At 34.7% G+C, this 26,316-nt stretch overlaps 1 protein-coding gene across 13 annotated transcripts in view; it reads left to right on the top strand.

Annotated features, from left to right (window-relative positions):
* The window catches only part of CALCRL (calcitonin receptor like receptor), a 107,336-nt gene that overhangs the window by 30,906 nt on the left and 50,114 nt on the right, over positions 1–26,316 (top strand). For 4 of the 13 annotated variants that reach the window (XM_073807504.1, XM_019931545.3, XM_019931548.3 and 1 more), the window contains one exon: positions 25,572–25,685. The exons of 6 other annotated variants lie outside the window; for them this stretch is intronic. The gene's annotated coding sequence lies outside the window, so the exon portion shown is untranslated. Of the gene's footprint in view, positions 1–23,884; positions 23,970–25,554; positions 25,686–26,316 lie in introns of all 13 variants that reach the window. 3 more of the 13 variants (XM_073807505.1, XM_073807506.1, XM_073807507.1) reach the window with 2 other exon arrangements.

The following is a 26,316-nucleotide window of genomic DNA, read 5'->3' on the forward strand; positions in this document are numbered from 1 at the left end:
GACTTCAAACACTGGTGAAGTAGACAAAAACAAAGATAAAGCACACACTGTTCACTAAATGTAACTCTTTTGAGTCACTGGTTTTTAAATCTGCCTGAACCCATATGTAAATACATTAGTCTAAAAATACTAATTTTCAAGTGAAATCTCAGTAATAAAGATCACTTGATCACTTGTGGATATAGTTAGGTGTTCATACTTTATATTGAGGGTGTTATTAGCTCATTTCACAGGATTTTGCATACCTGGGATAAGTTCCCAGTGACAGCATAGAGTACCCAAACGGATTTGAGTTAGGAGACATGTTTCTAGTCTCTCCTTTGCCTCAGACCTGTTGCGTGAATGTGATCACGACACTTCACTTCTTTGGTATTTTGTCCTCATCTATAAAGTAAATTTTTGTACCAAATTGATTTTATTTATATTGTGAAAAAGTGATATTTAATCATGCAATGCATATACTAAATAATAAACATGCAATGCATATACTTCCAAAGTATATAAATAATAACATGCAATGCATATACTTCCAAAAGTCATGTTGTATACTGTTTTTCTAATTCTGAAAAAGAGATCCCTTCTGGAGTCAGAAAGATCTCAAGTCTTATGTGATTGCTCATAGAATGAGCAATTTCAAGGTAGAAATTACATAACATTATTTAATATGGTCCATTTTTCCCTGAAGTATACTTTAATGCTCTTAATATAAGCAGAGAAACAAAATTGAATGTAAAAGAATGGTGAGGTTTATTCATTTTAATATCCTTCCTCTAGGATCTAGCATGATGGTGGGCACATAGTAAGGGATTACTCCATAAACATTGGTCTTTCAGTGATAATTTTGCTCTGTGGGAGAACATGTGCTTCACATAAACTTTAAAATATTGCTGGTAAATATCTGCATAGCCAGTGACTATTTGGGGGAGTGAAATAAATCAGGGTCCAGAGAAAGTTCTGGTTAAGAGTATATGTTTAGAAGTCAGAGTCACAGTCTGGAGTCCTAGCTGTTCACTGCATTAGTGAGATGACTTTGAGTTTCCTTATCTGGAAAAATAAAAGAGAGAGTGTAATAATTTGTTACTCTTAGAATTAAATATGGTAGCATGCTTACAGTGGCTGGGACAGTGCTTATCACACAGTAAACACTCAGTAAATGGTAGCTATTACTATTTAAATTATCCTGTAATTCTGATTTCAATTGTTGCAAATAACACCAAATTAAGACTTGATTTATAATGATTTATTCCCTACTATCTACTTTTGATCTTTTGCTAATAGATTTCTGAATGTTACCTCAAGGAATTTCTGACAATTTCTGCTCTCCCTTTATTAGTTAGTGGAACTAGGATGGGATGCTTAGTGCAAATACCCCTCCTTTTCCCCACTTCCTCCTTTTCCCCTACCAGCATCTATATGCTTGAAATAATGTGCAGGGAACTTTGAATGTTGTTGAAGAAGAAAGAGGGGGTTGTTTTGTTCTGTTTTATGGGACCTAACCTACGATGATGAGGACGTAAAACTCAGAGGGTGGCATGGCACCTATGCTTTACTGGGCATGAATTGGGTGGAGCTGCTAGGGAGCTAAAGATGAAGGAAATGTTTTCATGAGAGTATTAGTAAAACTCTGGATAGATCCCAGGTGTCAACACAGCAGAGGGTAATATTAAAGACCATTTTCTACCAGTTCTGCACAGAACACAACAGGTCTCTGGCCCCAAGAGTTGAAGGCTTTGAGAGCATCAGGAGATAGTGCCTTTGTGCTATCATTTTCAGGATGAAGCAGTAAGAAATATCAAGAGTAAAGTCACTTCCAGTGATTCTAAAGACAGAGGGCATAGAATAAAGAGGTCAGAGTTCTAGACAAAGTAGGGTGTGTGTTGGCCCTACGAAAGAGACTGGCCTATGAAGCATTTCCTTAGAGATTTCAAGAGTTATGTGGGACTTTGCAGGATGCTGGAGGTCGCATGTTCTAAGGAGCAGACAAAATTAGAAATTTGGGGGTTATTGATGATACGACTTGGTATCCAGAGGCTTCTACAGTCTAACAAGATTTCAGTCACAAGAATAATTATGGAAAAGTTTATTTAGATATAAATTAAGATAAATGTTTAACTAGTATGGAGCCAAGAATAGATTTCAAAGTGTCTGAATTTATGAAAATTGTAAGTGAACTATGGGATTACCCAGCTGATTTAAGGTACCTTGGGCTTTTACATGAGTCACCTGGCAATAAGGAGGTATGTGATATTTCCTAGCAAAGTTATTTTCAGATGGGAAAAAATGAATATAGCTACTTCCACATGGGAGGTCCTGCTACTGATCTATGTAATCCTAAGGATTAATCTATTCATGGTTTAGATAGTTCTACCTAAGAAAGGTAACATGTAACTTCTTGTAAGTCAGCATTCACAGATACCCTCCCTCTAATGTGTTCAGAGGAAATTCTCAAATGGCTTTAAAACCCTTAATCCTTTCTCAAAACCCATGCAAAGCATTCAGTATCCTGATATCTTAAGTCTACTTAAAATAAACTTCTAGACATGTATTGTTACTGTATTTATGTGTAAATAATCTGAGAGTGGATACTAGAGATTGTCTTTCTTTCATCTTCCTTTCTGAACACTAGCCTTTCCCCACACCTCCACTCTCTCGTATCACTTACACGTATATTTCAAAATGCTTCTTTCTTTTTACTCAAGATACCACTCAAACATATGTACTCCTGAAATGTAAACTCACGTTATCTCCTGCCAAGTTCAGATTCCAAATTAAGTTGCCTAAGGCCCTTAATGATTTGGTTTCCTCTAGCCAGTATTTGACAAGAATTCATATCTGCTTTCAATGTATCCTTTTAATAGATTTTAAAAAATTTTTTAGCCTGCCCTGAGTTTTATTTGTGGCTGTAGGCAAATAGGTGAAACTTGGCAAAGAATCATGCTCTACGATGATCTTCACCATAGGGACAGCTGCCTCTCCCTACTGGTCCAATTCTTTCCTTTTAAAAAATTTCAGAAGAAGAAATATAATTATGACCATTAGCCTATTTGAGCTGTACCTTCAACCAGTTTCATTGCAATGTCATTTTTATACTTTGAAAAAACAGCGGTTCATTAAAGAACAGATTTTTCCAAGATATGCATTATGAACAGTAAAATGCATTATAAATTCATGAAAGAAATTTCATCTCTTTCAGAATTAGTTCATTAAATGATTCTTTTAATCAGACTGGTTCTTGACACAAAAGACAGAAACTTTTCTCTTAAATTCATCTGGCAAAGATACAATCTTTTAAACACATGAAATATCAGCAGATTTACTTAACTTCAAGCACTATATGAAAATGATTTTTAATGCTCTTACTATGAAGGCTCTTTTAGAAATGTTAGTATCTATTTCATTTTATAGCTTTTAGAGTAATTTCTATTAGGAATGTATATAGTTCAGTGTGAGAGTGGCAACTGAAGGTTCATTGATTATTAGGGCAAACAGAGGTTAAGTTGGCATATGAGCCAGTCTCTGCTTCCATAAAGCTTAGCTTGTGGCTCCTGAACTAATAGTTATTAATCATAGCATTTTTTTAAACTATGTTTAATGGCTTAATATTATGCTATTTATCTTCATAATGGCTTCAGGCAGATAGCATAGATCCTTTAGTGGTAGATTTATACCTCTAGTTAAAATAATCTAAGGAAGGCCTTTTTAATGCATTTTAATTTAACCTCACATAGAGTAAATATTTTCTTTAAATAATAGCTCTTTAGCAAAAGAAAATGTATTTCTTTGTTTTAATTTTGAATATACGAAATGGTATATTTATCAACAAGGAAGTGTTTAAAATTAGATAATTTTTAAAATACCTTTATGAAATTCTGGGAAATTTTTCTTCAGGTTTTATTTAGACTCTAGCTCTGAGAACTAACTCAACCCAACTGTATTAGTCTGTTAGGGCTATCCTAAAAAATCACAGCCTGGGAGCCTTGAGAAACAGAAATTAATTTTCTCACAGTTCTGGATGCTGGAAGTTCAATACCTTGGTGTTGACATGTTTGGTTTCTCTTGAGACTCTCTTATTGGCTTGCAGATGTCCACCTTCTCATTATGTCCACATATGGCCTTTTCTCTGTATGTGAGCATCCGTGGCGTCTCTTTCTCTTTTCATAAGGACACCAGTCCTATCAGATTAGGGAGCCACACTTAGGACCTCATTTAACCGTAATAACCTCCTTAAAGGCCCCATCTCCAAATACAGTCACATTGGGGGTTATATCTTCAACAGAATAAGTTTGGAGAGGGGGGGAAAATTTACTCCATAATGCCAAGAATTTCTAAGAAATTTTTCAAAGAAAATGGAGTTGAAATAGGTAAGAGTTATTGGAAACTTTTTAATTAATCCCAAGTAATAACTGGGTTTATTCCCTAAGTAAAAAACTAAGCATCCTGTTGACATAAAATGAATAGACTGCCAGTTATTTCTACAGCAAAAAAAAAAAGGGGGTTTATTCAGGATCAGCAGAGGACTGCAATTCAGGGTCTACAATCCTGGCAAGCCACATGCAAGTCACCCACAATAAATGGAGAGGAGACCTCTTTTATAGAGGGGAAAAGGAATTTGGGAAGGCTATAGTAAACAGAGTCTGTGGCTTTTCACTGGCTGAGTTATGGCAGTCTCTCATTGGCTGAACTCTTGCAAGGAAAAAAGAGGAAGTCTTTCTTCTTCCTGTTGGGTTTTGCTATAGTTGTAGGGTGTGAGAACTGCTTCTGTTCTCCTGACTCTATTTTAATTGAGGTTTCTGTTTATTAATTTCTACATTTCCCATTTTTGAGCACGATCTTTCTCTAAAATCATTGTGGTCAAGAGTCAGTTTTTCCAGTTTCAGTGGCTTTTTGTCCCTCAATGCCAGGAAGAATATTTCCTGGGTATAGTGTCCCTTGTTAAAGGGAGAATGCACAAATTGGAAACCTATTGAGGTCATATTCAAGTAAAAATGAGCGGTAGGAAGGAGAGCTCTCAGGTAATTTTTATTTAAGGTCCATATGCTATCAGGATCACAGTCATCTGAAGTGTTATGTCATAATCAAAGGTTTGGCAGATGAACTTGCAAAAGGCCTGGTCTGGATATCTTGGGAAAGCTATCTCATCAGATGTTGTTTCCTTCAATTCTTGGAAATCTTTACTTTCAGGTCACCAGATGATATGCCTGTAAGTCAGGGTTTGGTGCTTTCTTTAGGTGTGTCATGTGAATCCAAGAGTCTGTTCCTTAGAATTTGGCAGGACAAAGGTTGGTTAGCAGCACCTGATAGGGGTCTTTCCAGTGAGGTTGAAGAGAGCCTTCTGTAGGTATCTTTTCCAATAGATGTAATCTCCAGTTTGCAAGGTGTTATGCTTAAGGTCTTCATCTCCTGAAACACACTGTGAAAAGACTGCGCTACCAAAACATGATTATTTTTAATAGAAGCAGTTAGACCTCTGTAATACTGGAGTATCTCTCCTTTTATAAGTTGTGGGTCAAAAGAGGCAGGAGCCAAATGCATTGGGTGCCCTGTGATTATCTCAAAGGGTGAAAGTTCTATGAGTTCCAAAAGAGTGGATCTAATCTTTAGAAAGACCAACAGCAATGCTTTTGGCCAAGGTATTTGGAGGGCCTCACAAACTTTGCCAATTGAGTCTTAATACTGCTATTAGTGCATTCAACTAAACCAGAAGATCGAGTGTGGTAAGTGCAGTGAAAGCGTAAAACCGGCCAAATAACACAGACTTGTTGAAGTACCTGAGCAGTAAAATGAGTTGTTGGATCATTATGAAATTTGAGAGTAGTCCCCCAGGTAGGGATAATCTTTTCCAAAAGGACTTTGCTACAGTAGTCTGTCTGCAAGGAAAGGCTTCAGTCCAGTGTAAAAACATGCAGACCCTGACTAAAACTTATTTATATTCATGAGACAGACGACATTTTATGAAATCCATTTGACAGACCTCAAACGATCCATTAGGAAGTTTAAAATGTTCAGGAGCAATACAAACAGGCTTCCCTGGGTTGTATTTTGGACAAGTGGGACAAATGACATAAGAACTTTTTGTAGCCTTGTTAATGTTTCCCCACCCATATTGATTCATGAATGCTATCATTTTGTCAGTAAACCAATGGTTTAATGCACGTACAACAGTGAGGAGTGAGAATCTGAGAGTCTGCAGTAGGACTGGGTTGTTTTTTGGTCCAAACCAGAGCCTTCTCTTTCTGTCAAAGCAACAATTATTGAATTTCCAATCTGGTTCTTCCTTTTCTGAGGCCAATTGTTGGGCTTCTCTAGCCAGTTTTTATAACTTATCATTTGGGGAAATATACCTTTTGACCATGACAGAGGTTTGGCTGCTGTTGGTTCCTTTAAGGAAATGATTTCCCCTAGCTTCCAGGCAGTCAAGTTTAGAATTCCCTGGAATCTTAGTAATAGCTAAAGTGGCAATAATTGCATTTAGTAATTCCTGAACATAAGGGTCATTTTTTGTTTTATTTTTTCTGGAAGTAAAGAAGTCACACTGCTTCCACAACATTCCAAAATCATGAGCTACTCTGAAAGCATATCTACTATCAGTATAAATATTGACAGTTTTGCCCTTGGCTAAAGTACAAGCCCATGTAAGAACATATAATTCAGCCTGTTAGGCTGAAGTAGACATAGGTGAAATGCTGCCTCAACAGTATCAAAATGTGTTGCAGTAGCATAGCCAGCACAGTATTTCCCATTGTCACCTTTTAAATAAGAACCAACAGTGAACCATGAGAAGTCAGTGTTTCCCAAAGGAATTTCCAGCAGATCATCCTGAAGAGTCAGGAGGTGAACTGTCAGCATTAAGCAGTTGTGAGGAACTTTGTCAGTGAGAGAGAGGAGAAGAGGAGCAAGGTGAAGATTACTGCAACTTGAAAGAGTTATATGAGGAGCGGTTTTAAAAAAGGACTTCATAGGAGGTGAGGTGGCTGATTGAGAAATGTTAAGTGTGATGGGAATTCAGGAAAGCCTCTATAGCATGAGGTACAAAAATGGTTAGGGAGAAATCCCACAACAATTTTCTCAGTAGTCTTAACCAAAAAGGCAGTGGCAGTAATGGCTCAAAGGCAATATCCCAATGTCCCTGGGTCCAATTGCTGGCTATAATACCCTATGGGTCAACGGTGGTCCCCATGTTTTTGGGTGACTACCCCAAGGACATTTGCTTCCTTTTCATATACAAAAAGAAAAAAAGGGAGTCTGATAATTGAGATGCCCAAGAGCAGGTGGGTTCATCAGACTCTCCTTTAAGGACTTAGAGACTGTATTGTCCAGTTTTTCCCACAAAATTGGGTCAGGGCTGTTGTTGTTGAATGAAACATACAGAGGTTTTGTCATAACAGAGAAATTTGGAATCCAATTTCAGCAATAACCAACTAGCCTGAAAAAACCTTGCAGTTGGTGCTTGGTTTTGTGCAAGTTCCCCATAAAAATGGAAAGGAGACCTCTTTTACAGAGAAGGAAAGGAAGTTGGGAGGACTATAGTAAACAGAGTCTATGGCTTTCCTTTGGCTGAGTTGTGATAGTCTCTTGTTGGCTGAGCTCTTGCCAAGAAAGAAGATGAAGTCTTCTTCCTGTTGGGCTCTACCATCATTGTAGGGCATGAGAGCTCCCCTTTCTGGCCTCCTGGCTCTATTTGAATTGAGATGTCTGTTTATTAATTTTTACAATTGATATCTTCTATATGCCAATAACTTCCCAATTTAAATTGTTATGTAAGAGCTTCTTACATATCAGCCCTTCAGTAAGAACTTTTAGCCAAATATTTTATAAACCATTCATAATGATAAACCCTTTCATGGCTGAATATCAAACTGGTGTCAGAAACACTGTTAGTTTCCTGTTATAGACACTATTAGATGACACAATGGCTTATAAAAATGTTTCTCTGTTAGTAAGTATACTTTTCAAATCTATACTCTTCCTCAGATTCTTCAGAAGGATTTCTCTTTCTTTTGTGATTCAATATTTTTCAAGCATGCCCCTTTTTAAAAAAGTTTATTTTATTTTGGTTGCTGATCATGGCCTGAAGATAGACCTGCTCGCCGACAGACATCTTGAGAATTTCCCTTGGTTATGCTCACTGTTCTCTAGGCTTTCATCAAAACCCCTTTTCATGTCAGAAGTTTAAAGGCAAGCAGATAAGCATAATTTTAGCCAAAGTCCCAACATTTACAAAGCATTTATCTAGATTTTTCTAGAGTGGAATTGTCTCATATCCTATATCCTGTCATCTGGAACTCTCACACTTTGACCAATAGAATGCATTAAAACCTCTTCACCAGGGCCCTTGCTACTTCTTCCTTCCCCGTAGGGCTTGACTTATGGGATTAACCCTTAACCATAGAGATTGTTGAGACAGCACCAGTGTCTACTCCTAACCAAATCAATTAATCAATCAACAAAAACAATGTATTTCTTGTTTTCTGGGAAATAAAATTCCTGATGAATGGGGGGAAAATGTACAAAAAGAATAGACACACATCTCTGGCCTTGTTTTGTTTTAAAACCAAAAACACCTACATTTACTAATTTCTTGGTGAGTACAGCTCACAATCCTCTGAGCTTCAGAGAAGATGTTAAATTTGGGATGGAGTGTGTGTCAATTTTTTGTCTGTTGGGTAGGCACTGGCTGTTTCTGAGTCCACCTCTACATTAATTGGAATGCCTCCATGGTCCTGGGAAAATCTGTCTTAAATGTCCATGTTTCTATGTGTTTTTCTTCAACCTCTGGGTATTCAGTGTGTAGCTGGTGTAAAGATAGTAGATGGCATACGGTGCATAGGTTGCCATTTAGATCCTATTTTTAGCCAAGATTCACATGTGTACTTTGGTTTTAGACATTATTTATTCTATTATGATGAAGGAAAGATTGTGTTTTCAACATCCTACAGATCTAGCTGCTAATAATTATGACCTCTCAGAGCAAAGTAGATTTTAAATGAGTTCATTATGGCATGCTGCTGCCTACATTAATATGTGAGCAGTGAGTTTAAAACGTGGTCATCTATTTATAACTTTACTATTTAAAGTTACTTTTATATTTAGGAATGAAATACTATTGACTAATATTGAGGAATTCAAACACCTTTTTGGCTAAGAATATGCTAATTGACCTCTTAGGCAACTACACTTATACAACTTTCCATACTTGCACCCTAATAAAACATGGTAGAAAAGAGAACTTTCTTCCCATAAATGAAATTTTTGCATAAATAAAATATTTGCTATGCTGATGTCCCTATTTAGATATTGTACTTCCCATTCCTCCTGCTGTGTGAAAATTAATGATAACCAATATTAAAATTGTATCATAATAATAATTCACATTGAGTGCTTACTGATGTGTCAGAAAATGTTAGCTCACTACATACTAACACATAAACCCTAAATAGGATATACTACAATTATTCACATTTTATGTAGATATCAAAATTAGAGCGATAAAATGATTTGCCTAGGTTATTTAGATACATAGTGACAGTTTATATCAGCACTCAATGAAATACTGACTCAATCAGTGACTAACTCTATAAAAATAGTCTTTCTCACTTCTCCCAAGATGAAAATGTAAGCAAAGCAACTCTGGGTTGACTTCTCTGGTATTTTATATCTATTGAGACATAAATCACAGTTTTTGCGTCAGCCCTGGTGCTGTCAACATACAAATTTTAGCTTGAATAGAGATTATTTTAAGGTCAGGCCAATAACAATTACTTCAGGGAGTTTTTCTACCAGAATTGTTGAAGAGAAGAATAATTTCCATTATTTTGCTGAAAATTTAGCTGCCCCAAACCTACTTTTGTCCTTTTGGTATATGAATAACAAAGTCTTAAATAATATAGTTCTATAACATTCTCTTGCTTTCCTCATATGGGGGGGAGATAAAATTTAATTAACTGATAAAAATATGATATAACAATTATGGTAGGGCAGACATCAGATAGATAGCAATTACCTTAAAAGGTTTAACATATAACAGCTGACAATAATCACATATACAATGTCAGGGGAAACAGAATGAATGTTTGAATCTCTAAACTTCAAAATTCTGAGAGATAAATACTGTGTCTTTTTGATATTCATGCTTTTCTCCATGTCTTTAAAAAAGATTTTTTTTGCACTTGGTCCTTCCCCCATTTGGAATATTCTCTCTCTCTCATCCTCTCTGACAGATGATTAGATCACAATAATATCTCCTTTATTGGTCCAGAGAACAATCCTGACAGTATTAAAGTTATCTCCTAAATCAAAACAAATAAGTTTGAAAAGCTGATCCAATGGAGGGGAAGGAAAAAAAAGACTTCAGTGTTGTAAACATTTTCCCAGGGATTTCAAGGCTATTATCCATCATTATTTGGTAAACAGAGTCAATTAAAGGCATTCACGTGTAAAACATTCCTTTACAAAGAGCTCACAGTGACTGCTGCAGTCAAGGGAGAAAACTGGGGAGAAGGAGACAAAAAGGGAAGAAAGAAAAAGACTTCAGACCTTTAACCAAGAGTAATTGTAAACATTTTACGTGTGCTGGAATAATTTATTTGTGCTTTCTTGAAAATGTAATTGCTACGTAATTTTTAGGAAAAAGCAAGTTCTATATTTCCATAAAATGTTGTTTTAATTACAAACTATATAGAGCATGGAGGAAGAGAGAATAGAATAAAAATGTTAAAGAAAAAACTGCATTTATAAACCTTTTTCTTCTTGGTTGAGCTATTCTTTAGCTATCACTGGAGTATAATTATTTCAGTCAACTATACAGTGATTAAATTACTTAATTTCTTTTACTAAAATTTCCTTGGTAGCATTTCTGAGATGGGAGGATTTGTATATGAATTACAATAAAATTCAAGATCCGTTCTGGATTATCACAAGGGCAAAAAAAAAAAAAAAAAAAAAAAGCCAGCTACAGAAGGGAGTTTTTAAATTTTCATTTGTACAGAACAGAGACTCCAGGGAAAGGTTATAGTGAAATCATTCATGTATTTCATTTAGTAGGTGTTTGGGCTTCCATATCATCCTACCTTTTTAAAAGAAAGATATATAGCATGTAATATAATTTTATGAATATCACATTAGGCATCTTTGAGTTTTATTTCTATCAACAGATTGCCTATTTCTTAATAATGTTTTAAATAAACTTTAAAATATACTGTCATGCTTCTTAAAAGTGTTGCCTTACTCATTTATTAAGGCATTGGGAGGAGGAAAAAAAAAGAAAAAAACTCACTAAAGCTAAAAAATGAAATCCAAAAATGTTTTCTAAATATTTAAATAGATATCAAAATAGCATTATTTTGCAAACTGTAATATTTGTTGTATGTAGATCTGAAACAAATTAGTGAGGAAAATTTTCTTTAGTTTAGCTTTCAATACTTAATGGATTTACATTAATATATATATCTTAGATAAAATAACAATGATATTTCCCCTCAGAACAGTAGAATTAAAGAACAAAAAAGGACCTTAAGAATCTAGTCCAATACCCTTATTTTACAGATTTAAAAACAAAACAATACAAACCTGAGACTACCAAAGGTAAATGGTTTTTTTCAAATTATATAGAGCTTGTTTAGTGACAGAAACCAAGACAACATATAGAGGTGAAAATACTAGTAATCTTACCGCACTATGCACAAGAAGCTTTAGGTCACACTAGAGCCGGCCTTCACTCCTTTTCCGCTGTGATCCCCAGGTTTGGCTAAAATTAGAACGCTGGTATTATTCACACTCAACCTGAAGCTATTCGAATTTTTTAGAATAGCAACATTTTACCTAAATATATGCTTAACGTTAAAGAAAACTTTAATATCAAGCAGCATATATTTATATCTCACTTTATCTCAGCCCTTACCTCATGCCAAAATATTTCTCATTCTTTTATTTCTAAATTTGTTTTTTTTTTTCTCTTAGAATATAAAAGTCAGCACAAATTTCCAGGATTAACAGCAAAAATATACCACTAAATTTTTGAATATGCACTATTTTAGAATTAAAAGAAGCAGTTCATTTGAAAATGTTCACAACTTGCCAATTTTAATCGCCATGATATTATCACCCACTAATTTTTAAAAATTTTCTTCAACCGTCTGAGAGAAAACATTTTTTGGAATAGTTTAAGTGTATTTCTTTATTTGACAAATGGATGAGACAAACCATTTTTAACTAGTCATACACTCTTCCTAAATACACATGAACTTTGCTGAGATCAGTCTTTGTAAATCATTAAAACGATTTTAATTATTATAACTATAGACATATTTTGTGATGAATATTTATTTCATTTGTTCATTCATTAAAAAAACTGGTAAAGGTTACTACACACCAGGCAATGTCCTGGGGACCCAAAGGTTAGTAAGGCAGTACCCTCAAATGCCCTCAAATAGCACTCACATTTGGTGGGAGAAAGTAAAAAACCAGACTGAACTAAGTCTAGTGTGATAATGTGCTGTAAGAGGGTGCAGTCTCTCTGTGGTGGGAACATTAGGGACATAAGGAATTCAGAGAGGGTTTCCTGAGGATGAGAGAGCCAAAGATAAGTCCTGAAAAGACAGTAATTAGATCCTTCATAAAGCATCATTAGCATTATAGGACAAACAGTTCTATTTTTTTCGAGAATTCTGCTCTTATATCTGACTAAAAGATTTTCCAGTTAAGTAGTTAATATGTGTATTTAATGGTGTGGATTCCATCACTCCTTCCCTGTGTAGGAAATAAAATGGGAAATCCTGTCCTTCTGTCTTCCAGTTTTAGCTCTCTCTCTCTCTCTCCCTCTCTTATGTAAGAATACACACACACACACACACACACACACACACACACACACACAAAAGGACCAAACCACATCTTTTTCAAAACTTATTAGTTGCTTATTTTAAGTACCAACCACAGTGTTTTAAGCAATGATTACTTTAAGAGACCATAGATATACCCAAACAAACAGACTTATAATGTTAGGTTCCCCAATACGTCCTCTTTTTTTCCTCCTTTTTCTTATCAATTGTACCCACCATTATGCAGAGGTAGAATCCTCCTAAGATTTTCTTCACAATAAAGATATTTAACAGAAAACTTACGTTGAATTGTGAATGGAGTATTCTAAACATCTTCATTAGTTAATGAATTTATTTCCAATTTTTTAAGTACATATAATTTTCATAAAATGGTAAGAGCTAACAAATAATTTTCATAAAAGGTAAGAGCTAAATCAAATAGTTACAAATAATTTTCATAAAACAATGAGCTAAATCAAAATATATGCAATTTTACAGAACAAGAAATTATTTTTGAGCTTCAAAATCTTTTTTTGAGATAAGGTATTGTTTTTATTGTTTCTTTGCCACGAACAAACATATCAACTTTTTCCCTCTTTTCTTTTTCTTTCTTTGGCTGGGGATGGTGGTGAGGTGGGCCAGAATTCAGTTTTAACCATAAGAATGAAGGGATAAAGCCCAGCTACTTACAGCCCCACATTCATACTATTTTATATTAAAAGGCAACATTATGTCTAAAACACAAAGAGTACTATTTAATTAAGAAATAATAAATTATTAATCTAATTATTTTGTGTTATATATATGTCTGTATTAATTTTAATTGTTTTGGACAACAAAATAAGCTTACCTAAGAACTGCTCCAAGTTTTTTCTTTCTTTCTCCTTCAACTCTTTACGTTTTATATCTTTGCACTATTCTGCCTCCAGCTAAAAACTCCCTGTTTCCAGATAATATATCTGATGTCTTCAGTTTTACTGGTTTTTTTTCATCCGGGATTAAGAAAATCAAAAACAATTGATAATGCAGATGTAGAAATCTTCATAGGGTATGTGTTTGTGACAAAGAATAAAAGATTTCACCTCCTTAATAATATTGTCCTGGGGATCTAAAGAAGAGACTGGAACACTGGTGTTTATTACCTTCTTAGTAAAAAGGCCTGATGTCGTGTATGTGTGTATATGTGTGTGTGTGTATATATATATATATATATATATATATATGTATATATATATATATGTATATGTATATATATGAAATGGTACCTCCTAACAGAGCAAGGGTTAGCAGTGCTATGTATTGAGCAAAGTAGTGTTCATAAGAAAACAAGCAATTTTGGATTTAGAGTCCATTGTCACTCCCCTTTGAACATGGTAAATCCCAGGCCTTTGATGGCCAATAATCTCCTCTTTTACAGAAAGCTGAGGAGGTTGGCATTGTTAAATATTCACATATAATTTTACCCAAAATTGCAAGTCTTGTCACTGAGACCGATTAAGGCAAACCATGGCATTCTCGTCCGCTGCAGGGGAGAATAGAGACCACTACTTTCTGAGTACTTATCACTTCCCAGATAGCAACAGGTGATTATGTGGGTTATTACATTTAACCCCCATAGGTATACTTAAGATAGAAGTGCAATGCCCATCTGAGAACTACAGAAACCCAGGTAAATGTTGCAGGTTAGGTTTCTGCCTACATTCCCAGTTTGTAAATACTACAGCTGGTATCCAAAACCAGAGCCCATTGACGCAAAAACCTGTGCTCTTTGCCCTGCATCTTGCTTTCTACCGTTTTCCTGTCTTTTTTTTTTCCCAATACAAGTCCCCTACTGTTATTTTTAAAAAGTTGTCGTTATCCGTTGCCAAAAGCAGCATACTGTTCAGATAAATGCACTGACTCCTGTCCCAGAAAGCCACATGTGAGTTTTCTAGCCATAGCCCCCATCAAAGTGGCCATGAGGCTGTGTTTATCTTTTATTTACTTTCCTCTTCTTCCCCCTCCTCTCCCTCCTTGTCCTCCTTCTCTTCCTTTTTTTTTTTTTTTTTTTTCTTTTCTGAGATTGCTATTTTGATTGCTGTTTAGAAAGACTTTTGATGGAGAAACACTTCTCTCTGCAAAGATAGACATGCATAACACTACAACCTGAGTTGCAGTTTGATGAACTTGCCCCCAAAATGCTTGGGGTTGTTTTGAAGTGACCAAGACAGATTTCAGGATGTTGTGATTCTTTTCTTTTCCTCCAAAAGAAGAAAAAAAAGAAAGATCAACTTACTGGGTACCTAGGGGACCATTTCATATGACTAATTTATTTTCTTTTAGGTTATTTTAACTCTTACAAAACATTTATTTTCTGTAGTAATTTTTTTCTCTTTATTTGGAGAAAAATCCTACTTCGGTGGACAGATTTTTCACTTGATTTAAAATGGTGACTTTTTTTGGTAAATTGTCTCATCTGTTGTTTCTTCAGGGTATTTTGCATTTTCATGAAAATGCACTGTCTTAAGATTCAGTGAGAGGAGGGGCAGTCAGGTTAGGAAAATGTTTTACTGTTGTTGTTAAGGCCTATTATACCATGTCAAGAGTGACAGGGCATTTTTTTTCTTTAACACATCCTGGTCCAGTTAAGGCTGAGATTCAGAAAAAGTGCTTGCACAACAATTTAGCAGGAAAGAAAGCTATTTTAAAAGTCTTTTGGGAACATGTTTGTGAAACAGGAAAAAACATAAAATTGAGTTGATAATAGCACTCCATAAAGGTTAGACTCGCTGAAAGGGACTTGCCATCTTTTTTTCACAGGGAACGTGTTGTTCTTAAGCAGCAGTTCTCACTTAAGCATGGCTTAATTCAGCAAGGAGCTTCTTCCTGTGTAACTTCTTTTGCAATGGAATATCTATTTTTAAATTACAACCCAGATTTAGTCACAGGACTAAATAATTAAAAATAAGCTGTGTTTGGTATGTGCAAAATTACAGCAGTTGTAGAGTACATCATGGGACTGGGTGCCTGGGAAATGTTTCAAGTCACATATCCAGGTTTCTCCGCATTGATTTCCTAAAGATTCTCAAGTTCCTTCAAGCCTGCCCCTTTACCCTTACTCACACAAACCTTGCTCTTTCATGAACCTATGCCTTTGTGTTTCTAGTTCCTAGTCTCTAGAAAGCTCTACATCTATCCTCTATCAACACACAGTCTTCCTTTTGAAGGAAGGAATTCCTTAAATTCCACCAGTGTTTTTGAAATGTGCTCCAATTCAATTCCATGTACATCTCTTAGAGTACACTGTCTAATCCTTTCCCATTATAGACAGTGTTTCTGGAAAAAATGGCACCTTTTACTGTTCTATTATATTATGAGGAGTGTGAACATTTTATTTCAAGGCCCTTCCTTACTAATTTCCAGAACTATCTAGACAAACACTCTCAGGCATTTTCTTCTTCAGAATATCTCATCTGTACTCAGATATTTTCCCACACTTGTTTTCCTCTGTTGTAGACCCTATATTACTGACTGGAAGCCAGATACTCATATTAGAATTGGGGGGATTCATTTAGGTTAATTACACTCAACTGAATTCTAATATCTTCATAGTTTAACCTTTTTAGTATCTCTGACTTTTAAATATTGCTTTCCATCCCCATCATTATTAATCTTAGTTCCAGCCTCCATGATTACAGTATTTTCTTGCCTCACTTACTTAGAAGTCACTGCAGTATTCTAATTCATCTCTGTACAACTGCCCTTGTCACCATCTCTGAATTAACCCTCATACTTTGTAAAATGAAAATCTTGACGTACTGTTCTACTACTTAATTCCCCTACAATTATTATTATTATGATTTTTCTGCAGCTGGGCTAGCAAATATTTTGAATACTTGTCATTCCTTCTTAGGATGATGCCCATGGCAGACATCACTGATGCATCAGTGATGCTCACTGAGCCTAGACTCAACCTCATCACTGCTCAGTGCAGCAATACTGCCTGCCATCAACAGCAAATCAGAGTAGGCATAGAGATGAAAATCTATAGCCTAGAGCGTTAAATCAAAACTCTTCAATATGACAGAAAATATCATCTTTAATTTGCATCCCTGTCTTTCAAGAAAGCCTTATCTCATAAGTACGTGCATCTTTTTAGCACCTGACACTTCCAAATTACTGATTTTTTGAAACTCCACATAAATGTCATATTCTATATGTTTCTCTCTACATGCATGAGCGTGCACACCCACACACACACTTCTCCTATCTAAAATGCATCATTCTATCTGATCAGACACTACAAATATTTATTGACCATCTATAATACTTTATTATCTACATTTGTACATCTTTTTCCCCTACAAGATTTTTTACTATCTCTAAGGTAAAAAATTATAGCATTTCTGGATCCCCAGTATTTAACATAGCTTTTGATATATATATTTCAAACAAATAAATTTTATATTCAAATGAATATACTAAAAAATATTAAGGTGGAATTATGTTTATTGGTTGTGAGAAAAAGAAATCTGTAAAGGAACAAATTTTAGTATTATCAACCTTCTGTTTGATTCTTTATAAAAATAATGAAAAATAGAGTTAATTTTAAATAAAGTGTGCATTTACTTGAGACACATATTCCCTCCCTCTTTCTTCTTTCCCTCCTTCTTTCCTTTTTCTCTATTCTTCTTTCACTTTTCTTTTACCTATTAATAACATCATAAAAGGGAAATATTTGGGATATAAGATTTTTTTCTCGTTGTGCTAGGTTTTTGTTGCGGCACGTGGGCTTCTCTAGTTGTGGCATGGGGGCTTAGCTGCCCCATAGCATGTGGGATCTTAGTTCCCCGACCAGGAATGGAACCCGCATTTTCTGCATTGGAAGGCAGATTCTTAACCACTGGACCATCAGGGAAGTCCTGGGATAGAGGATTTTTAACCAGGGTTTATTTCCAAGAATGAACCAAAGTTCAATAATTTCTCTTCTCTTTCTTGCTAATACTCCTGTGTGCTATTTCTTTGTTGTTATGGTTTGTAATCACACAATTAAAATATGCCTCAAATGAGATAAAAATATCTGCATTTTTGTATACAAATTGTCAGTTTCTACTCCTATCAGAAAATGAAATAATGCTATAGAAATGTAGAGAAAAGAAATTACTGTCAAGAGAAAAGAGATAAACAACTACAAATCCTATTTAAAACTAAGGGAAATTTTCTTAGATATCATTATACTTTTTGCTCAATTGTGTACAATGGTTATTTTAAGTAAACATATTTATTCTTCAAGGGAAATGTAAAATTTTTTTGTATGAGGTGAAAGCAAATTTCAATGCAAATGTACTTTTCCTTACAAATCAAAACAGTACTAAGCATGTAAAATAGGGTTGATTGGGTGTTGTTGAACATGAGATAATGCATCAAATTGAAGGGACAACTTAGTATACATCCATGTAAACTAGGCAGGTTTTTTGGTCAATGTATTTTGGTTTACAACATGAAAATTATTTGTCCCTTGACAAAGAAGAGAGAAATGAGACTAGATGTTCTACTAAATCTAGTGTAAATCTTCCCTTAGATATACACACCTTATTTTGCATTTACTTTTTAAGATATAAATCATATAACATATAGTCCATCGATTTAAAGTGTATAATTCAATGGCTTTAGCATATTCACAGGGTTGTGCCACTATCACCACAATCTAATTTTAGAACATTTCATCACCCTAAAAAGGATCTCCGTACCCATTAGCAAATACTCCCCTTTACCACTCTCCCCCAGCCCAAAGCAACCACTAATACGGTCTCTGTTTTTATAGGTTTACCTGTTCTGGACATTTCATATAAAAGGAATCACATAATATGTGTCTTTTGTGGCTGGGTTCTTTTACTTAGCTTACTGTTGACAAGGTTTATCCATGTTGTAGTATGTATAAGTATTCCTTTCTTTTTATTGACAAAAAATATATCATTTGGGGGATATATCACATTTTGTTTATCCATTCATCAGTTGATAGACATTTGAGTTGTTTCCACTTTTTGGCTATTAAAAATAATACTGCCATGAACATTCAAGTACAAGTGGTTTTTTGGATATATGTTTTCATTTCTCTTAGGTAAATATCTAGAGTAGAATTGCTGGGTTATATGGTAACTCTATGTTTAATATTTTGAAAAACTGTTAAACCACTTTCCAAAGCAGCTGTACCATTTTACATTCCCACCAGCAATGTATAAAAGTTACAATTTCTTCACATCCTTTCCTACTTGTTATTGTCTATCTTTTTCACTACAGCTATCCTGGTGGGTATGAACTCATAACTTATTGTGGTTTTGAATTGCATTTCCCTATGACTAGTGATGTTGAACATTTTTTTCATATGCTTATTGGTGATTCATATATCTCTGTGGAGAAATGTCTGTTCAGATATTTTGCCCATTTTTAATTGGATTGTCTTTTTATTATCTAATAGTAGTAATAGTTCTTTGTATATTCTGAATACAAGTCCTTTACCAAATACGTAATTTGCAAATATTTTCTCCCATTCTGTGAGTTGTCTCATCATTTTCTTGATGGTATCATGTGTAACACGAAAGTTTCTAATTTTGTTGTAGTCCAATTTATCTTTTTTTTTTGGTCACTTGTGCTTTTGGTATCATGTCAAAAAATATTGCCTAACCCAAGGTCACAAAAATTTATTCACTTGTTTTCATGTAAGAGTTGCATTTACTTTTTGAATTAGCTATAAATATCTTATTGCGGGCACATATTAGCTGTGGATTATCCAAGGGCATATATGGTTAAGGCTATTTCAAATTTAGAAAAAAACAATCACATCATAGATATATTGGGTGGAAAAAGTTAGTTTATGAACTCATATTGGCTGGGCTTGGAATATGCTTTGGAAATGAATAATGATGTCCTGCCTTGGTAAAAAAGAAAATAATTTGGAGATATTTAGATTACAAGGTATAAGAGAGATTGAAGTCATCTTATTTTACAGGTCAGGAAACTGGGGGCTGGCAGCGTAACTATCTTAGGCTCGGTAAAGCTAGGCAGAATGCAAAATGGAACCTTCTTAGTAATCTTTCCACTACACTAGCATTTCTCAAATTGTTAGTTAGAAACGTGTTGGTTGCAAGAGACAAAACTCCAAATCAATCCTGTTTAGGCATAAAATGTAACTTGATGGTTTTTCCCTGATAACATTAAAAGAAATGTCCCAGGGAGAATTTTGACAGTACAGATTGGATCACATTTTCATGCCTAAATCAACCTAAATCAGAGGATTGTGCTAATCTGACCAGTTTTCAGTCACTTCCTACCTCAGTAGAGCAGCCTCACTTGAACCAGAGGGAACAGATTTTCCAGTGGAAAGAGAGGTTCATTTTTTCAGGGAAAAAAAGAAAGTGTGCCAGACCAACAGTATCAACAGAGTTCCCGTGGTTCCGAAATGCTGAGATATGCTAGTAGGTGGTGTTTAAAAATTTTTTTTTTGAGAAAGATTGAAAACAAATAACAAAAATACCATAACTTTTATGATGGACTATTACGTTAATTCAAATTAAAACACCAGCAGAATTATATACTTTCTGATTTTATTGTCTGAGGAAGAAAACATGTTTTCGCATAGAACTTGATTCCTGACTTTGTGGAAGGGAAATAGGTATAAAGCTCGTAGTCCAAAGAGCTGGAAAGATGTATTTTGTTTCTATGCTCTTGGGCAAGCAATTCTTTCCATATTAGATCTCCTGGAGGGAGATTGTTCCATCAAGTACAAAGCAATTTTTTTCAGGTTCCCACCTACCTTTTACTAATTAGGCTGATATTTGGCCACTTGCCTCTTTCAAATAAAAAGAAGGTGACCAAAATCACCGGAAATGGCTAATTATGCCCACAATGGGAAAATTATTCCCATGAGTAAGTACTTCAGAGTGTAAAATGAAGTCCTAAATTTAATCACAATATTATCTCTCTTTAATGGTTATTCAACTATTCACCCTGGAATGTTCATTAGATAAGCAAGTAAGCATAGAGTCAATGTTTTTCTTTTTGGTTCCAATACAATGTTAGTAAAGGCTGTTACAGTCAACCTAAAATTAAAGTCAAATTTGAGAGGTTTTATATCTTGTTTTTAATTGGATTAGCATGTTATATTCTTTACAGTGTGACTGATTACAATGTGTACAATTTGCTAGAGTTTTAGTTTATATAAGCTCAGCATTAGGAAATATGCAGTTATTTATTAACTAGATGGATATTATATTTGGAATATACTTGTTATCATTCACTTAACTCAATATTTTCATAACTGATTTAAATGACAATAGAAACAATCATATTATTTCTACAGAAGATAAAAAGTCAAGATGCTTATCATGATCACCTTGAAATATAGGATTAATTTTCACCTATAATGCTATTGAAATTGTAACAAATAACTTAAAACATGTATGAACTTACTTATATTATTAAAAATTTTAATGTGATATAATAATAATAACTAACATTTACTGTGTTCTAAAATGTTTAGGTACATTATCTCATTTTATTTTCACAATAGCCTTTTGGTTTAAAAACTATTTTGCAAATGAGAAAACTATTCTTAATGAAGTTTTTTAACTTGCAAGTGTGAGGCTGAGTTGGGTTTTAAAATCAGGAAATCTTACTCATATTAGTAATCAGTACAACTACTGCCTCTACTTGTAACTGACCTCACACATTGTCCCTCAATTATGCTAATTATAAATATCAGTTGGATATTACTTTATTTCAATAACTTTGGAAAAAGGAAAACTGTATCTTTAGCAATGGGACAATATTTACAATATATGTTTTCTTAGCATTTGGAATTTAATGGTTATTATTAAACTAAGGTGTCATTTCAAAAATAAAATACTTTCTGGAGGTTTTTATGAGAGTTTTTATTGCCTTTTTAAATATTAGATGTGTTTTTATACTAAGTCACTCATAGGATTTTGATAAATTAAATGTAATAATCTTTCTTACTCTTTCATTAATTAACTTGTTGGGTATATTGTTGCATCATTTCTTAACATGTCCTGTAATTTTTGGCACTGTATGATTTTTAAATTTTTACCTAAGTCATTTTCTGTTAAATGAAAAACAGATAAAAACCAATGTAGCTAAATTTCAGAAATTGTTGGTTTCCAGTATTAGGAGCATTAAGGCTATTCCAGTGATGATGGTAATAAGTTTAGCTTGGCCTAGATGAACTGATCAGATTCCATTCTGAGAAGTCTGGCAAGGGGGCTTATGAGGAAGTATGTTTGCTTTTCTAATTTCAATTTTCTGCAGTGCAGAAGAGAGAACTAGCCCTTTTTTTTTTTTTTTTTTTACAAATGGCCTTTCAGAAGTAAGAATGGCTCTTAAAAAGAGGCAGTATATGAAGAGGTGAAATCAAGATGCGATTTTTTTTTTTTGGCCTAGATACCTTTTCCCTGAATTCCCATGTAACAAAAGAAAGAGCATCTAGCCAAATGGTCCACTTTCCACTGTCTTAGATTCAAACTCAAACTCCTTTTGGGTAATTGGTAGTAGGAGACCTAGAGAAAGTCTTCCTGAGCCAGAAAAAAGTTTCAGGAAAGACTTGGTTTCAAGGATACTTGGGATTTGGGTTACTTTCAACAAAACTGTTCCTATACTAACCATTTTTTTCTTTTTATATAAATTTTGAACCTTTATTCAATATTTAAATTTATCTTATCCTACTCTTTTGTTTTACAAATGAGACACCTGAGAAGGTATGTAACCTGCTCAAGCTCATTGCAAGTGTACTGACTGAGGCCCAGCACTAGCTTCCTTTCTTAAATGTTGTGAAATCATCCTTTTTTAGAACCTCATGAATGACTCTTATGGACTGTGTTTAAAAGTACTGAACGAATCCTCTAAAATCAGTGTAAGATTACCACTATCTAACTTGATAAATATTTTCATTGAGAGCAGAAATCTTAACTTGTGTTCACTTCTGTCTCCGTGCACAACTAAGTGAAAGTAGTTGCTCAAGAAATAGGGTAAGATGACTAATTGAATTTCTAGAAGTACTTCTTAATCTAAACTGCATTTTAAAGTGCTTGCAAGTGAGACAATACATGTGTTTTTGATTTTGGTACCTTAGCAGAATGGCAAGTCTGAGTTGTCAAGCCATTTACAAATATAAGTTAAAAAAAAAAAAAAATCAAATGTCACAACATTTCTAAGGAAAGGAATTAAAAGAAGAAATTGTGCCAGAAAAAAATTATAAATGTGTCTTATGAATAAAAATAAAATGCAATGCAATGAATGAATGGCCGGTTAAATAAAACAACTGAATAAGCAAAATAGAAATGTATTCTGCACTTTTTAAACCTTAATTATCCAAATAAATGACTCAGTCCTCTAAGTCAGGATGGTGCAGGACAAAGGGGCCCAGATTTAGGGTCAGAGAATCTGAGTTCTTAGCTTTGCGTCAGCCCTAAGCTTCTATGTGACCTTGGCCAAATCACTAAAATATGTATGCTGGTTCATTCAGTTGAGATTAGCATTGTGACAACTGATTGAAATAATATAGTAATAATGATAATAGCAAGAGCTAATGCTTATTGTGTATTTATTATTAGACAAATTCTTTATATCTATTATCCAATTTAACACACTGACAAGATGAGTTATGATAAAAATTCTAGGCAACATTGATTCAGCCACTACTTGTACACCCACTTTCAGGTCAGGAAATAGATTTAGTGAGATTAAGTGTTGCAAGAGCTTAAGTTTGAAAATATGGCTCTCTGACTCCAGCATACCTCTTCTAACAAGGATGCAGTAGCAAACAAGAAGCTAAAGATCAAGTTGAGTACCCATTTTCTAGTTGGGTAAACCATGCAGAAAAAAAGTTGAATCGATTTTCTCAAAATCACACAGCAATTTAGGAGCAGCTAGAAAGAAATTCTGCTAGCTAACATGATTGCCTTGCAGTATAATGAATACATAGACAGTCCCCAACTTACAATGGTTTGACTTTATGATAATGTGAAAGCAATACACATTCAGTAGAAACCCTACTTTGAATTTTGATCTTTTCCCAGGCAAGCAATATGTGGTATGACATTCTCTTGTGATGCTGGGCAGTGGCAGCAGCTGCAGCTCCCAGTCAGCCACAAGATCATGAAGGTAAAAAACTGATACACTTACAACCATTTTGTACTCATAAAACCTTCTGTTTTTCATTTTCAGTATAGTATTCAATATGTTACATGAAATATTCAACACTTTATTATAAAATAGTATTTGTGTTAGGTGATTTTGCCCAACTGTAGGCTAATGTAAGTGATCTGAGTATGTTTAAAGTAGGTTAGGCTAAGCTATGGTGTTCAGTAGGTTAGGTATATTAAATGCATTTTTGACTTATGATATTTTCAATTTATGATTTATCAGGAGATAACCCTATCATAAATTGAAAAAGATCTGTATTCTAGAGTTAGGAGGAGTGACTGACCAGTTGGGAAGCAGAAAATTACCACTTAGTTTTGATGGGAAAATTAATTTTTGATCAGGTAAGTAGTTGTACCTAGTTTTTTCTCACAGCTGTAAAAAATTGCCACAAATTTAGTGGCTTAAAACAACACACCGTTATTATCTCACAGTTCTATAGGTCAGAAGTCCTATGGGCTTGGCTGGTTTCTCTATCCCAAGTCTCACAAGGCCAAAGTCAAGGTGTTGGCAGAGCTGTGTTTTCTTCTGAAGATCCTGGAGAGAATCTGCTTTTGGACTCATTCAGGTTGTTGGCAAAATTCAGTTCCTTGAGGATGTACAGTTGAGTCCCCATTTGCTTGCTGGCTGTTAGTTTGAGGGCCACCTTTATCTTCTAGAGGCCTATTTCTGGTCCTTGTACATGAGCTCCTGCATGGCACAGCCAGTAATGGTGCATCAACTCCTTATGTTGCCATATCTCTTCTGCTTCCTTTCTTCTGCTGCATCACTCTGACCTTCCTCTTCTACTTTGAAGGGCTGGGTTTAGGCCTACCAGGATAATTCATGAGAATCTAGGATAATCTTCCTATTTTAAAGTCCATAACCTTAAAATTGCAGATTCTGGGGATTAGGTATGGAAATCTTCGGAGGCTCATTATTCTGCCTACCACAGTATTCTTCTGTCTATCCCACTGGTTCTCAAATTTAGCTGTCTATTCCTGTATCACCTAGGAAACTTGATAAAATGCTTATACCTGGGCCATAGTCAAGATGAATTGAATCTGAATTTCTTGGACTACAATCCAGGCAATGACTTTTTTAAGGTATCAGAAAATTTTAATATGTTTGAGAGGGTTGAGAACATCCCAGAACACAAGCTTTCTTCAACTTGATTAAATTCATTTTGTAAGTAACCTACTCAAAACATACTTGATATACCCTCTTTATGCCCCCACTTTGCTAGGGTTTGGAGTCACAGAGATTAATATGATGCATGTCCTATTCTTCCTGTGCTCACAATCTAGAGGCACAAACGGTACAAAGGAATAATTACAACAGTACATGAAATGTTTTAAAATAGGATATTTGAATAACTTGCTCTGGAAGTTCTCAGATATTAATTATGCCTGAAAACACTGCAGAATATTTTGCTTGATTTATACTTAATAGTACTTTTAAAATAGTCTGGCTAGTACCTAGGGACAGAGGAATATAAGTGTGTCCAGGTTTCAACATGGCCAAATGATGATGATGTATTTATAATGTGCTTCCCAAAATTTAACAGGCCATGAATTTCCTCAGGTGCTTGCAAAACGTGCAGATTCCAAAGTTCTGAAGGTTCTGATGCAGAGGTTCTGTTGTGGGCCCTAGACATTCTCACGTGTTCAGCAAGTTCTGGTGGTGATTCTGATACAGGTGATCCATTAACCCACACTCTGTGGAATTCTGTTTTATGTTACAACAGTAATTTAGTAACTGTTCATTAAATAATGAAAACCCCAAGCCATATTATAAAAAAGGACTTACAGTTTGATTTTCTTACATCAGTAACAGATCTTCAGGAAAGAGAAGTCTATTTATATTTTAATTTTCTTACTGCTGCATGGATTGAAAGTGTTAGGAACATTCCAGGTCAGGATGGGGGTGGGGAATTAAAACCTTATACTGGAATTTCTTTCTCAAAGACTCTAGTGGAAGTAAAGACAGTAATTTGCAAGAATCATTCTAGCACAAAGACTTACGTTTTGCCAAAAAATAAGCAGTGAGGAGAGAATAACAGGTAACCAGGTCTTGTACTTGGATACTTGTTTTAGTGGCACAATCTGTTCCACATAGTATAAAATGACAGAAAGAAGTTTGCATTTGTCATAGACATGTAGAATATTGAGATTGAAAAGTGCTTTTCCCTTGTTTTGATTCAGGAGAAATATAGCTTGTTTAATACGCCATAAAGGAAGACATGTAACTAGATAGGAAACAGCCTCACTTTGCTCACACAAAGGTTCAGGATACTTAACGGCAAATTAGATATGTGTGGGAAATGCTT

Source organism: Tursiops truncatus, chromosome 7, assembly GCF_011762595.2.
Source record: "Tursiops truncatus isolate mTurTru1 chromosome 7, mTurTru1.mat.Y, whole genome shotgun sequence".
Classification (NCBI taxonomy): Eukaryota; Metazoa; Chordata; class Mammalia; order Artiodactyla; family Delphinidae; genus Tursiops; species Tursiops truncatus.